This window comes from Rhincodon typus, chromosome 43 (genome assembly GCF_021869965.1).
Source record: "Rhincodon typus isolate 14 chromosome 43, sRhiTyp1.1, whole genome shotgun sequence".
Taxonomy (NCBI): Eukaryota; Metazoa; Chordata; class Chondrichthyes; order Orectolobiformes; family Rhincodontidae; genus Rhincodon; species Rhincodon typus.
The window spans coordinates 9,296,410-9,311,206 of record NC_063374.1 but is presented as its reverse complement, the minus strand read 5'-3'; the positions used below and the strand labels follow the sequence as shown (position 1 = coordinate 9,311,206).

The following is a 14,797-nucleotide window of genomic DNA, read 5'->3' as shown; positions in this document are numbered from 1 at the left end:
GTATCTTCAGATATCATCATGTAAAGCTTGAGGGCACCATACCAGTGAGCCATCATGACTTGAATCTGATCTGGTTGATCAGGTCGGAATGAAGGGAATTCACCATGGTGGCTCCTCTGCATACAACAGTCGATGACAGCTGAAGTGGCGCTGAGAGAGACCCAAAGGCACCAGGGAACGTCATTTTAATTGATGTTGCGTAAGTTAAAGCAATCAGTCAAAGTTACCTTTTAAGAATGACTGAAAGATCCTAATTTATATTTTTAGACAATGGAGGGCGACAGAGAAGAGAGACTGTGGTGAAAGTAATTGTTGTTTCAGTTCATTCCCAATGTTCTGCCAGCATAAATTCAGTGGTTCATGTGCGCAATGTTGCAGCATCGAATCAGAGTAACACTTCCAACCATTTGTCTCAACTGCAACTCCATTACATTCAGTAGGATTTAAAAATGCAAAGCCATCATTAATATTGGTCATTCCTGTTTCACTTGGGAAGTTGGCAAAGGGCTGGTGAAGGGCTGCCTTCCTGAACCACTGGCGTCAGTGTGTAGTTAGTGTCGCCGCACTGCTGTTAGGAAGTTCCAGGATTTTGACCTAGTGACCCATCAAACATCAAGCTCTCAGAATTGTTTTATTCTTTAAAAAAAACTAAAGCGAAGTGTGAATGGAATCCATCTGTGAACTGTTGGCGGTTGCACCATTAACTTTATTTCATTATTGATAAGCAGCTTCTTTTCATTTTGTGCCAAGGACAGACTGTTTAAACTGTTTAAATTTTATTGTTTAAGTTATGTGGATTGTGACTGGGTCAGAAGCAGCATGCTGCGAAATAACCATGTTTTTGTTGCAAATGTCCTCGTCTCTCCTTCCTGCTCCTGGCACAAATGGTGGTTTCACGGATAAAATTCAACCGTTGATAGACAGCATTCAACAAGTGGCTGAGTATGACCATGCCAATTAAAAAGGCAAACAGAGAATGTTGACATTCAGGATATTTCTCATCAGCTTTTTCCATTTCACATGTGTGTAGTTTACTAGTTTAGTTTATTGATTTCTGCGGCAGTAATTTAACTGATTGGAATGGCAGTCTTACTGAGAGGCACGTTCCATGTGTACCATTAGCCGTTCAGAACCTCACCCATGTGGTAATTTTTCATCTGGGAATTTGGATAATGGGCTGTGGGCTTATTGATGGCAGTTGGTGAGGGCTGCAGGTCTCATATTAGATATTCAGGAAATTATGTATTCAGGCCTAAGCTGGGAAGTGAATTAAGCCTTTTTACCAATTCAGTGTGTTTGCACAGTGTGCTTATTACAGCCTGAAGGCCTCCTTGATGTGATATTACGTTTGAAATTGCCTTTTGATTATTTTGTGAATATAAAAGATGATTTCAAAGTCTAACGCCGTGATAATTCACCAGCATGAATTATTTTTTAAAAGGCACACAGCAGGTGATTGTTACTTAACCAACCGACTTTGCAGTGGATAAGAAGTATAATTTAGCACCACTACCTTATGAACATAAGAAATAGGAACAGCTGTTGACTGTTCAGCCCCTCAAGCCTACTCCAGAATTCAGTAGTATCATGGCTGGTCCTCTACCGCTGCTCTACTTCACCGATTGTCCCCCGAAATCGTTAGTTTCCAAAAGTCAGTCAGCCCCTGCCTTGAGTATTCAATGACCAGGCATTAACAGCCTACTTCATATGGAAATCCTTTGAGTGACGAGATTTCTCCTCCTCCTAACTGGCTAAGCCCTTGTCCTAAGACTTTGACTCCTAGATTTAGACTCCTAGCATCTACCCTACCAAGCCTCTTAAGAATATTACATGTCTCCAATTAGGTCATGTCTCCCTTTTTATGAAGTCCAAGAAATGTAGGTCCAGACTACGTGATTGCTCCTTACAAACCCTTCATCCCAGGAATTGGTCTAGTATCCTGCATGGCAAACATGTCCTCCCTCAGGTGAGGTGACTAAAACTGTGTGTACATCTGATTTAGAATGTGGTATGGTACAGACCTTGTTAGCGGAGGTGCAATTTCATTAACAGTATTCTGACGACAAAAGACATTGTTCAAATCTGAGAAAATGCAAATATTAACCTGCCTTTTCTCGCTTAGCTGCTGATCATCCAAGTGTGAATTCTCAGAATTTCATTTTATGTTTTAGTCACCTTTCCTTGCCGGAACCTACTGGCATTTGCTGAAGCAGAACTTCATGGGTTTCAGCAGGCCTCTGCTATTTCACCCACAAGGCCACTTTTTCTGTCAGACTTTTTGACTGCGAGGGTCAGGGCCTGGTTCCATTTGATGTACAAGCATTCACTTCACTGCAAGGCGAGCTGGATGCGGATCAGGAGCAGAAGCACTAGTTTACTTTTTTTTTTAACCCTGCCTATTCCAGGGTTGCTGAGATTAATCATAACTATTGTGGTGGCTCAGCATGTTTAGATATCACTGAGGGAAGCAATGGTTCCAGCGGTACATTGAAAGATCCAAGAACTGTTTACAGAGTGGCACTGGTGTGGATGTTAGCACCTTTACATTTCCCAGTGCTATCGTGTGCAAAGTCCATTTGTTGGGAATCAATCACATAGAAGTAGAGTAAATAATTTCAAGCAAGCTGTCTTGACACCATATCCCTTTAGCTGTATACTTTAGCTGTTCCCACACTGAGAATGGGATATATGTATGTGAAGTAAGGTGTGACTTCCACCTTGTTTTGTTAACAACATGATTATTCATGATTTAAACGAATAGTAAGACAGGCTTGAGGGACAGACTTACCTCCCCTTCTTACAATGACACTGAGCCACACAGAGCAGAAAGTTTCAACCAACGATAGGCAGGACAGTCACATATGAGTCAGAACAGAAAATCAATGAGGATTGTGCTGATCTCTGCACCAAATGAGATGCTTGCCTAGGCTTGTAGAGAGAAACCCTTTGTGCAATGGACATTTGGCCAAGTTTGGTAAAATCCAGTCCATAATTCTTAGTGTCATTGGATACGAATGGCAGCTTTATGTTTAGTGAAATTCCATATCTAGATTTTTGATATTTTTGGCATGAAAAAGGGGGCAGAGAGTGGGGAGGCATTGATATGTAGCTTGTGCACAGAAGGTCAAGAAAAGCCGCCTGATGTCATTTTCTAATGTTAAACCTATGGTATATCGACATTATTGTGACGTGCATACCACGCTTGTTCAGAGAGTGGAAGAAGAAAACATTGCCTTGGTGCCCCGACCCTGCCAGGTCCTGGTGGAAATGAGTGGAAGGTCAGGAGAATCTCTCAGTCAGAGTCTCCCAAGCGATTCCTTCCCTGTCAGCTCTCATCTATCCTGTGCCCAGTTCTACTCTCCAATGATCTAGGTTAAGTAGAAAAATCTCCTTTGAAATGAGCTGTCATCTCATTAATAAAAATAACTAGTAATTTCACAAGAGCAGGGAGCTGAACTTGATTTCCTCATGCCCACCAGAATATTAAAATGATAATGCTGTTCGTACTGGTATTACACTTATAGTGCGCGCAGACGCTCCTGAGTTGAAAGTTTTAGAAGGGAATTTGAAAGAGTCTAAAATTGCAACTGCTTTAATTCATTTTTCTGTGGTTCCTGCTTTCTCACAAAATATTCAGTTATGATCTTAGGTGAACTGTTGTTTGTACTTACTATAGCTAAGCTGTCTAGTGAGAGAAAAGTCATTTGAATCAGTTTCATAAACAGTAGGTTAGTTTCAATATTTGATCAAAATGTAATTGTACATGGAGGGCTGTAAATTTGTGTGTGTCTGAGTATCTATAAGAGGAGATATGTTTCAGGGATCCCCCTCATCTTCCATTAAAAGTAACTCAAACCTGGCCATGGTGTTTAGCTGTGCCTTTAGTTGCCAAGGCCCGAAGCACTGGAATGCCCACCTTACATCTCTGCTTCTCTCTTCTTTAAGAGGCTCCTTAAAACCTACTTCTTTGACCCTGCTTTCAGTTACCTGCTCTAATATCTTTTGACATGACTCAGTGTCTGAATTAACTGCATTGAGGCCAGTATCCCATCACCACATCACCCTTTATTTACTTGTGCACAATACACTGGCTATGGCCAGCCAGCTCGGACTCACGCACCAGGACTGAGGAGAACTAATCTCCTGGTTATATTGGTCAGACAGGCCTTTCCTAATTGGAGTTGTTAGCCTGGGCCAATCAATGACCTAGTAGTCAACAAGGTCGACCTGGTTCCAATCACTACATCCCTCCCCCCTCCTCAGTCCGGAGATGTAGGCCTGTTGTTTGGCTTGTAGCTTTCCTGTGACGTTTTGGCTCCAAATCCGGTTCCTCTGATTCAGACTCTGATATGGGCAGTGTATACTAGACCGTAACCTGCCTTTTACATTCGGAGCATATCGGGAGAATTTCCTCCTCTTCTTCTGTCAGTAATGGTATCAAGGCTGCCTCCATCACAGACTCTGAGATTTCCTCGACACTAAACAGAGGGGGAGAACCTACAGTTTCTGACAGGCTTTCTGGCTGTTCTGAGGAGCCAGGTATGTTTTGCCCCTGCCCCATTTGTGAGGTAACAACTTTCAGGTGATCCACATGTTTGTTCAGGACTTTATCACCTGCCCAAACTTTGTAAGTGATGGGACCTAACCTTGTGTCAACTTCGCCTCGTACCCATACAGGGCCACTCCCATAGTTCTGGCACCACACTTCGCCCTTTAAAAATGAAATTGTCTCTCTCACTTAGAGGCAGCATATGGCCGGCATTGGTGTTCACCCTCCCCCTAGGTCTGGGAATATCAGGTTTAACCTGGTGCGGAGTTTTCTCCCCATCAGCAACTCTGCTGGAGCCACCCCTGTTGTTGCGTGTGGGGTGATCTTATAATTAAATAGGAACTGGGACAATTTGGTATCAAGTGACACTGTAGGCTGCTTCTGTAAGCCTGCCTTCAATGTTACCTCCCACCCACGGCCTCCAACCTCATCGTTCCCCAACCTCGCACTGCCCGCTTCTATCTCCTTCCCAAAATCCACAAACCTGAATGCCCTGGTCGACCCATTGTCTCCTCCTGCTCCTGCCCCACCGAACTGATCTCCAACTATCTCGACTCCATTTTCTCCCCCTTGGTCCAGGAACTCCCTACCTATGTCCGTGACACCACCCACGCCCTCCACCTCCTCCAGAACTTCCAATTCCCCGGTCCCCAACACCTCATCTTTACCATGAACGTCCAGTCCCTCTACACCTGCGTTCCCCATGCAGATGGCCTTAAGGCCCTCCGCTTCTTCCTGTCCCGCAGGCCCGACCAGTCCCCCTCCACTGACACCCTCATCCGCTTAGCCGAACTCGTCCTCACACTCAACAACTTCTCTTTCAATTCCTCCCACTTCCTACAGACAAAGGGGGTAGCCATGGGTACCCGCATGGGCCCAAGCTACGCCTGCCTCTTTGTAGGTTACGTGGAACAATCCCTCTTCCGTACCTACACCGGCCCTAAACCCCACCTCTTCCTCCGTTACATTGATGACTGTATCGGTGCCGCCTCGTGCTCCCACGAGGAGCTCGAACAGTTCATACACTTCACTAACACCTTCCACCCCAACCTTAAATTTACCTGGACCATCTCTAACACCTCTCTCCCCTTCCTGGACCTCTCTGTCTCCATATCGGGCAACCACCTCGAAACCGATATTCATTTCAAGCCCACCGACTCCCACAGCTACCTAGAATACTCCTCCTCCCACCCACCTTCCTGCAAAAATGCTATCCCCTATTCCCAATTCCTTCGCCTCCGCCGCATCTGCTCCCAGGATGAGGCATTCCACTCCCGTACATCTCAGTTGTCCTCGTTTTTCAAGGACCGTAACTTCCCCTCCTCGGTGGTCGAGAACGCCCTCAACCGTGTCTCCCACATCTCCCGCACCTCATCCCTCACACCCCGTCTACGCAATAAAAACCAAAAAAGAATCCCCCTCGTCCTCACGTACCACCCCACCAACCTCCGGATCCAACGCATCATCCTCCGACACTTCCGCCATCTGCAATCCGACCCCACCACCAAAGACATCTTTCCCTCCCCACCTTTATCTGCTTTCCGGAGGGACAACTCTCTCCGTGACTCCCTTGTCCGCTCCACACTCCCCTCCAGCTCCACCACACCCGGCACTTTTCCCTGCAACCGCAGGAAGTGCTACACCTGCCCCCATACCTCCTCCCTCACCCCCATCCCAGGCCCCAAGAAGACTTTCCACATCAAGCAGATGTTCACCTGCACATCTGCCAATGTGGTATACTGCATCCGCTGTACCCGGTGTGGCTTCCTCTACATCGGGGAAACCAAGCGGAGGCTCGGGGACCGCTTTGCAGAACACTTACGCTCGGTTCGCAACAAACAACTGCACCTCCCAGTCGCGAACCATTTCAACTCCCCCTCCCATTCCTCAGACGACATGTCCATCCTGGGCCTCCTGCAGTGCCACAACGATGCCACCCGAAGGTTGCAGGAACAGCAACTCATATTCCGCTTGGGAACCCTGCAGCCCAATGGTATCAATGTGGATTTCACAAGTTTCAAAATCTCCCCTCCCCCTACCGCATCCCAAAACCAGTCCAGCTCATCCCTGCCTCCCTAACCTGTTCTTCCTCCCACCTATCCCCTCCTCCCACCTCAAGCCGCACCTCCATCTCCTACCGACCAACCTCATCCCGCCCCCTTGACCTGTCCGTCCTCCCTGGACTGACCTATCCCCTTCCTAACTCCCTACCTACACTCACCTTTCCTGGCCCCATCCCCGCCTCTTCGACCTGTTTGTTTCCTCTCCACCTATCCTCTCCTCTATCCCTCTTCTATCCGCCTCCCACTCTCTCCCTATTTATTTCAAAACCCCCTTCCCCTCCCCCTTTTCTGATGAAGGGTCTAGGCCCGAAACGTCAGCCTCTCTGCTCCTATGATGCTGCTTGGCCTGCTGTGTTCATCCAGCCCTGCACCTTGTTGTCTTCAATGTTTGGACCTCTCTTTCCACTAGACCATTGGACAATGGATGGTATGGAGCTGGCCTCATGTGCCAAATGTCATTTGACTTTTGGAAATATTCAAATCCCTGCTGGTAAATGACTTCCCATGGTCCGTGTCCAATACATCTGGGAGTCCACGTACTGCGAACAATGCTTGCAGCTTCCCAATCATCATCCCTGAGTTTGCCAAACGAACTTTATGCACGTCCAACCACTTTGAATGGGAATCCACAATGACCAGGAACATTGAACCCATGAAAGGACTGACATAGTCGACATGTGACCGAGTCCAGGAATTTCCTGGCCATTCCCACGAATGTGCAGACGCTGCTGGTGGCAACTTTTTGTCCTTGTTGGCACTCTGGGCACTGCCCAACAATACAGCTATGTTGACATTCAATCCTGGCCACCAGGTATAGCTTCTTGCTAGTATCTTCATCTTGGAAACCCCTAGGATGACCCTGGTGGAGTTTGGCCAAGATCCGGCGGTGACATTTAGTTGGGACAATCACTCTTGCTCCCCACAGTAATATGCCATCCTCTGCAGTGACCTGGTCTTGGCAGGTCCAGAAAGGTTTCAGTTCAGGTTGTGATGGCTCTCTGTTTCCCCCATTACCACCAGCTGTTTTAGTTTCGATAGGACAGGATCTTTTCGTGTCCACAGTCGGATATTGTCAGTGATGAACGGAAGGGTGTCCAGGAAGTTCAAAACCAAAACGATATCTTCCAGGGGAGGCACCACCAGTGGAGTATCTGCCAATGGGAGGCGGTTCGAGGCATCCTCATTAACCAAGTGTCTCCCTGGACGGTGTTCTAGCTTGTACTTGTATGCACTGAGAATAAGGGCCCAATGCTGAATTCTACCGGAAGCTTTGGGTGGCACCACCTTGTCTTCCTTCAGTAGCCCTAGCAGGGGTTTGTGATCTGTTACTATGACAAACTCCTGTCGGTGAAGGTACTGGTGGAACGTCCTCACACCAAAGATGACCGCCAAACCTTCCTTCTCTATCTGGGAATATTTGTGTTCAGCTCTCCGTTGGGCCACCGCTGAGCCAATACTACCCTAATACCGTACGGGGAGGCATTCCATGTAAGCACTGCCTCTCACTTTGGATCGTAGTCGGCCAACACCTTATATAGCTGCTTTTTCACTTCCCTAAAGGCTACTTCTAGGCTACGCGACCATTCTCAACACTGACCTGTTCTCAATAGCAGGTGTAAGGGTGCCACAATGGAGGCCAGGTTCCGTATGAATTTTCTGTAGTAATTCATTAACCCAAGGAAAGACCTAAACAATGGTACAGACATGGGAGTTGAGGCTCCTTTGATAGCCCTCACTTTATTTTCCAACAGATGTAACCCGGTTTTGTCGACTCTGTAAACCAAGTAGGTCATTTGGGATCCCTGGAACACATTTTTCCCTTCAAAGGCATATGCCTGCCTGGGAGAAACATTTAAGCACTCTGTCCAAGTTCTCCAAATAGTCTTTATTGGTCTTCTCAGTTATTAGTACATCATCCAGATAAATGGCAACCTGGGGTAGCCCTTGTAAAATGTTCTCCATGGTCCGCTGGAACAGGGCACAAGCTGATGATACCCCGCATGGCAGTCTTGTGTATTGATACAAACCCTTAGGGGTATAAATTATAGGGTAATTCTGGGACTCCTCATCCAGTTGCAATTGCAGATAGACGTGGCTCATGTCCAGCTTTGTAAAGGACAGTCTCCCCCCGTCCCCCCAGCCCTTGCCAACATTGTGTACAAGCCCTCAAATTGAGGGATTGGGTATTTATCCAGCTGTGAGAAGCGGTTTACCGTTTGCCTAAAATCCCCACAAAGCATACCGAGCCATCAGGCTTCACAATCGGTACAACCGGTGCTGCCCATTCTGCAAACTGCACTGGTTTGATGATTCCTTCGCTCTCCACCCTCCTGATTTCTGCCTCTACTCTTGCCCGCAAGGGAAATGGCACTGGGCGGGCCTGGAAAATTCTCAGAATTGCTTCCCGGTCAACATGTAAAGTGGCTTTCGTCCCTTTGATTGTCTCAAGCCCTTTCTGAAAATCACCTGCGTATTTCACTAGGACTTCATTGATGCAGCCACTTTCTAATTGAAATATATTGAGCCAATCTAGGGAATCTTTCTCAACCAATTCTGCCCCAAAATTCTAGGGTCCAAGCGTTTTACTACCACAATGGTAACTGCACCAACTGCTTCTCATTGGAAACCAGAACCGAAGAAGTACCCTTAATATGCAACGGTTCCCCAGTGTATGTTCTCAGTCTGGCTGAGGCCTAGTGCAAATTTAAGGACTGGAGTCCTGAGCGAATCTTGTTAAAGAGGAATTCTGTAACTATAGATACAGCTGCATCAGTTTCAACCTTCGTGGAAAGTGGGTGACCATTTAACCAAACATTAATTTTATTCAGTTCCAATTTGGATGTCACTGAGCAATTTAATTGTTCCAGCCCACACGTAGGGAGACTTCCCAGGGTGTGCGCTGTCCCGATAACCGGCCTGTGAATTTTCTTACTCAAGTCAGGCCGTGTGGGACTCCTTTGCTCTCTCGAGTCCACATACCAGCAGCAACTGCAATGGTTTGCCAGCCCAGATTGTCACGTATACCTAAGTACAGTGAAAAGCTTTGTTTTGCATACTGTACAGGCAGATCATAACATACAAAGATCAGAGGGTGATTGAACAGAGAGGAATACAAAGTTACGGCTGCATAGAGGCTGCACAAAAGCGAGATCAACATTAGATTTGAAATTTGGGATGTCTATTCAGAAGTCTAATAACAGCAGAGAAGAAGCTGTCCCTGAACCTGCTGGTATGTGTGTTTAAGCTTTTGTATCTTCTGCCTGATGGAAGAGTTTGAACAAGATTATAACTGGGGTGGGAGTGGCCTTTGATGATGTTGGCTGCCCTTCCGAGGTACACTTAGATTTCAGGTTTAAAAGTGCAGAGTAATTGTAAGAAATGAGAGATGAGAGTGGGGCAACATGGTGGCTCAGTGGATAACACTGCTGCCTCACAGTACCAGGGGCTTGCATTTGATTCCACCCTCGGGTGACTGTCTGTGTGGAGTTTGCACATTCTCCCTGTGTCTGCGTGGGTTTGCTCTGGGTGCTCCGGTTTCCTCCCACAGTCCAAAGATATGCAGGTTAGGGTGGATTGGCCATGCTTAATTGCCTGTAATGTTCAGGGATGTGTAGATTAGGTGGTTTATAGGGGGATGGGTCAGGGTGGGATGTTCGGAGGGTCGGTGTGGACTTGTTGGGCCAAAGGGCCTGTTTCCGCACTGTAGGGGTTCAATGGAATAAGATCTGCTGTAGAGAGCTCGCAAAGAGTCGCACTGTGTCGGCGCCATCTTGAATGGGGTTTTCACAATAATTGACAATAGTTCCTATGATCACCATTACTGAGACAAGCTTGATATTCTAGTTTTTTTTAATAAATTAATTTGAATTTAAATTCCACCAGCTGCTGAGGTTAACCTGGGCCTCATTGACATTATTGCTAATTGCACCTTGAAGTGAGGCCATAGCCACATTTTGCAGGGGATAAACGGGAAGGAAATGGAAAGCAGTCTGCAAATGACCACCACTGCTCTGCCATGACCCCAGATACAATGCCTGCTGTTTACAACTCCCCTCGGTAATAGTGAAACCAAATGAATCAACTCATCACAACACAGCCTGATCTATAATGCACTTTCTGTCCATACCCTGGAAACAGAGGAGTTGTGGCTGCTGAGCAGAGGGTTCTGCTTTACTAAGCTAATGATCATCAGCACACAATGAAAGCTATATTTCACACACAAACCTAGTCTGTCTTTGGAATCAGAATATGTTCTGTCAATTGAAAATGCGAATAAACATCTGAAAGGGATGATACTGTTTTGCAAGGCAAAAATTCCAAAGGGTCAAATGAGGGGAAGCTGAGCATAATCGTTGATTCAGCTGGCTCACTTTGCATTTGTTTCCCAAAGAGGAGTCTTCAAGGACTAACACAGTAGTTGAGAAGGCATCAGGAGACCCCGAGCACATCCCCTCATTTGCACACTCAGCATGGTGTGCAGAGAGCTAGCTTGTTTTGATTCTGTGCTATGGAGTAACGAATTCCCCCACTTTCTCCGATCTTACTCCCCACAGATCTTTGCCTGGCTTTGGAGGGTTGGAGGTACAGGAATGAGATGTTGTGTTTGCAGAGAAGTTGGGAAAGGCATCACTTTTCCCTGGCACCACTCACGGCGGCTGGTGAGAGATGAGCTTTGGCAGAAGCCCAGGAGCAGTTGAGAAAATTGCATTTCGCAGTAGGATGGAATCATTTCTTTGCCAGGACTGCAGTGTGGGCAAAATGAGTGGCCCCACAGTGGAGTGGGAAAAGGGAAATCAGTCGGGGCTTGTTTGTTCAATCACTTGCTGTGAAGTGTTCATATGGATAAGGCAGGCATAGGGCTGTTGCCATTCTTCTGTTTGTCTGAAATGTTTCCACCTTGAGTACTGTGAACCATTCCAGAAATGTACCACAGGGAAATATGATGGCCATAGAGGGAGCACCTAGAATCACAACTGAATTAATATTTGGAATTACACACATATGGTACAAGGAAAGACTTTAACTTAACCTATCCACAGGGAATCTGACAAGATGGAATACAGTACTGTGCTGGATTTAGAGTCAAAGACTGATAATGCCATTGGCTGTGTGGAAAATTTGGGTTCCATTAGCTTTTACCTGTCAGGGTGGGTTAGTTTAGTGTTAGCCACTGTGGCCACAGAATCTTTTACATTTGAAACAAGGCAGTATGCTGGGTGACCCTAATCCGCTTTACAGTTTTAAACACACTGAATAAACTGCATTATAGAATGATAAACATTGGCAAAATGGGACTTGAAACGTTGAGTCTGGCTTAGATGATTAAAGGTAAATACACAGTTGCAATTTGACAGTGCCATGCAGCTTGTGGTAAGGTCAGGGAGTAATCTTCAAAAGGCAATTAGAATGAGTGGTATACATTTCCAGAGGGATTACGGAGACATTCTTGAATGTTATATTCTTAAACTTTTGAACGATATTAAAGATGAAGAGTTATTTTTTCCAGCTCTGCACAATGCCCCAAAGAATATTGGGTCAATCCACATTGGAGTTTAGAGGAGTGAGAAGTGATTCTAGTGACACTTAAAAGAACCTGAGGGAACTTGACAAAGTGATGCAGAGAGGATGTATCCCCTCGTGGAGGAACCTAGCTATAGGGAACAAGTTTAAAAAGAAGATAAGTCTTCCATTTAAGACACAGAGATAAAGAGGAATTTTCTCTCAGGGTTGTGGCTCTGTGAAATTGTCTTCCTTAGGGAGCAGTGGTCATGGAATATTTAGTGGCTGACTTAGAGAGATATTTGATCAAAGGAAACCAAGGGTTATTGGGGTTCAGGCAGGTAAGTGAATTAAAACCACAATTAGATTAGCTGTGATTTTATGAAATGGCAGAACAGGCTGGAACAGCAGATGACCTACATAACCTCCAATCTCTAATGATCTTACAGAAGGGAGCAGAGTTTTAGTTGGGTATATCTAATGATCATCGCAAACTCTGAGAGATCAGCTGATTGACTGACTTCAGGATTCATAGAGGAATTTCCTAGAGTTTTCTTCTAATTGGTCACAAGTTTAATGTTCTTTTGCCCCACAGGAGGATCAGCATTACTATTGCTTGCTGTGGTTAGTGCAGGAAGCTGCAAAGCCAAGCTGTTAAGGTGACCAATAATGGGACAGGTGGTATTTTCTTACCATAAAGAAGTGGAACATTCTGTTGACATTTGCTGTTTGAGCCCACGATAGCTAAATGGGAATTCGTACACATTAGAGAAGAGCTGACAGCAATGCTGGAACCACAATTCACCACGAGGAGAGAAAGCTGATAAGTATAAACATGAATTTAACAGCCTCCCAAATAAAAGCTGCTTTGTGGATTCAAACATTAAAAAGGCTATCTTAGGAACAATCTTTGAAACTGCTTCCTAATTTGTTCTGTGTTAAAATGCAATGTGCAATACAGCGGTTTGGAAAAAAATTTCTGATACGAAAAGAACAGAAAGGAACTGCCAAGATTCATATATCCTGAACATCAAGTTAAGATTTTTTGCAATAAGTGACGTACAGATTGAGACCAAAGTTTTCCGTCCTCCTTTTCAGTTTGAACATGATGCAAATGTTTTGTGTACTTTTTATTAAGCTGCTTTGTGATTCATGTTCTGGTATACTTCTTCATCTGTCTTTCCCTTACTCTATCTGTTTCTGTTCAGTCATGGGTTGGGAATGTTGTGGACTCATGTCCCACTGCAGAAACTCAAACACAGAATCTGGACTGACACTTCATTATTTTCCTAATCAACCTGCTCAGAGATGTTAAAACTCATCTCTGGAACAGGTGAGACTTGAACCCAAGTCTGCTGGACCAGAGTTAGGTACAAGTATCACTGCATCACAAGAACCCTAAGTTAAAAAGCAACACACATTGCACTAGGGACTGCTGTTCTGTGTGCTTTTATTTAAGTTCACCTGATCAGAGATATTATTACACATCTCTGGAGCAGTTGGAACTTGAGCCCAGACCTCCTGGTCCAGAGGCATGGACACTACCACTGCACCATAAGAGCCCCTCAGTTCTGAGGTACTGCTGTACTGTTGAAGAGATACTACTTACGGGAGAGTGTTGCATTATTATAGAGGCTATGCTGGGTTAGCAATGACAGAATTGCTATCTAATGCACCTTTAATCATAGTCCTGTTCTCTCTAATGAGTGTAAAAGACTGTACAGCATTATTTCAAAAAAAGAGCAAGTCTCCTGGCTAATAAATTTACCTTTCAACCAAATTCACAAAACAACGTTATCTGGTCATTATCACAATTTTTTGTTTGTGGGAACATACTGTGTGTAAATTGGCTGGCACAATTCTGACATTACAAAACAAGTACATCATTGACTGTAAATTATTTTGGGTCATCAAAGGCCTCACACAACTAAGATTTTCTTTTTATACTGCCAACCATGATTTACTGGGTAGCAGGTGGACAAGTGGGTCCATTGGGATTGTGAAAGAAAAGTTAAAGTTGTCATGATCCCAAAGGAATCTCTCATTAGAGAGAGAGACGACTGGTGGTGTGTTTAACTGAAGTTTACTGCCCCTCAGGTGAGGTGCAAGGTTGAGAAGGAGGACCTTCATCCTCACCTTAAATAGTGTGGAAATTCAATCCTTGCAATTGCAGTCACTCTGCATCGCAAGCCAGCTGTCCAGCCTGGGGGATCGATTAGCTCAGTTGGCTGGTTTGCAATGCAGTGACGCCAACAGCAAAGGTTCAGTTTCCCTACTGGCTGAGGTTACCACAAAGATCCTGCCTTTTCAACTTCATCCCTTGCCAGAGGCATGGTGACCGTTAGGCTGAACTCACTACCTGTCTTCCATATCTCTCTCCCTCATTCTCTCTCTAATGAGAGAGCAGCCCTTTGGGAGCATAGCAACTTTACCTGGGATTGCGTACAGTGGGAATGACTAGGAGGAGTGTTGAGTACAATGGTAATGAATGGGAAGGGGTTTGAGAACTTTGGGATTGTATACGTTGGGAGTGAATGGGAAGGGGTTTGCATCCATTTGGGATTGTGTACAGTGGGAGTGAATAGACAGGGGTTTGTGTCCATTGGGATTGTGTACGGTGGGAGTGAATGGTAAGGAATTTGTGTCCATTGGGATTGTGTACGGTGGGAGTGAATGGTAAGGGGTT

At 45.4% G+C, this 14,797-nt stretch overlaps 1 protein-coding gene across 1 annotated transcript in view; it reads left to right on the top strand.

Moving 5' to 3' along the window:
* LOC109920489 (ADP-ribose glycohydrolase MACROD1-like) overlaps positions 1 to 14,797 on the top strand; it is an 891,059-nt gene that overhangs the window by 534,724 nt on the left and 341,538 nt on the right. The window lies entirely within an intron of this gene.